Genomic DNA, 1,271 nt, shown 5'->3' with positions numbered 1-1,271 from the left:
AGGCGCTGCTGAGATTCGAACTCAGGATCTCCTGTTTACTAGACAGGCGCTTTAACCAACTAAGCCACAGCACCTTTTTTGCATCTGGTCTCCTTTCCTTCCTCATGTAATCATTTAGAAGTGAAATCCACTTTTTTAAGGCTGGGCTTCTGTTGCAATATAACTTTTCAAAATGTTTTCCAATTGACTGAAACTCCATTGCACAAAACAAGCATGTCATTAATCGTCGATTTAGAGTGGACTGCATTGCCCAGTGTGTGCATTGAGGAGCACATGTTCGTCTTTACTGGGGAGCAAGTTTGCACTCATGAATGTGGCAAAACATTCAAATCCGTAAGTGGGTGAACATTAAAGTCCTAGATGCTGCAAATCTCTATATCTGGATACGGAATGACTGAAAAAAGTTATGTCTCCAGTGTCGAAATGTGTGTAATGCACTAGTAATTCATTTCCTTTATTGACCAGTGAGGTAGCCATGTATGGAGGTGCTGTAGAGTGAAAATCAAGTTTCAAATGGGCAGTGATCCCTGTGCCTGGATAGCTCAGTCGGTAGAGCATCAGACTTTTAATCTGAGGGTCCAGGGTTCAAGTCCCTGTTCAGGCGTACCTTTGCTTCTTTTACAAAAAATTAAGCAGGAAATATGAATTGCTCATTCTAATATGTGCTGTTTCTGATGGCATCGCAACCTTGGGCAATATGACTCTAAGGTAGTGGAGTCCAGAGTTCTTGGATGCTTTGCCAACATTTCAAGCCTGACTGTGCTTCTAAATAGCATGAAATAGCAATCTTTGTACAAAGTTTTAATATTGGGGAGACAGATTGGTCGAAAAAAAAGCAGACAGGCACTGCTGAGATTCGAACTCAGGATCTCCTGTTTACTAGACAGGCGCTTTAACCAACTAAGCCACAGCCCCTTTTTTGCATCTGGTCTCCTTTCCTTCCTCATGTAATCAATCAGAAGTGAAATCCACTTTTTTAAGGCTGGGCTTCTGTTGCAATATAACTTTTCAAAATGTTTTCCAATTGACTGAAACTCCATTGCACAAAACGAGCATGTCATTAATCGTCGATTTAGAGTGGACTGCATTGCCCAGTGTGTGCATTGAGGAGCACATGTTCGTCTTTACTGGGGAGCAAGTTTGCACTCATGAATGTGGCAAAACATTCAAATCCGTAAGTGGGTGAACATTAAAGTCCTAGATGCTGCAAATCTCTATATCTGGATACGGAATGACTGAAAAAAGTTATGTCTCCAGTGTCAAAATGTGTG

At 41.4% G+C, this 1,271-nt stretch overlaps 1 non-coding gene across 1 annotated transcript; it reads right to left on the bottom strand.

The window, feature by feature from the left end:
• Positions 1-74, bottom strand: TRNAT-AGU (transfer RNA threonine (anticodon AGU)). Its single transcript has one exon. It is a non-coding gene; the product is annotated as a tRNA-Thr (tRNA).
• Between the last annotated feature and the right edge of the window lie 1,197 nt (positions 75-1,271).

The sequence above is a fragment of the Ambystoma mexicanum genome, unplaced genomic scaffold, assembly GCF_040938575.1.
Source record: "Ambystoma mexicanum isolate Mex_15411 unplaced genomic scaffold, UKY_AmexF1_1 Mex_scaf1, whole genome shotgun sequence".
In the NCBI taxonomy this organism is placed as follows: Eukaryota; Metazoa; Chordata; class Amphibia; order Caudata; family Ambystomatidae; genus Ambystoma; species Ambystoma mexicanum.
Note: the sequence above shows the minus strand (reverse complement) of the source record. Positions and strands in the feature narration are given on the sequence as shown.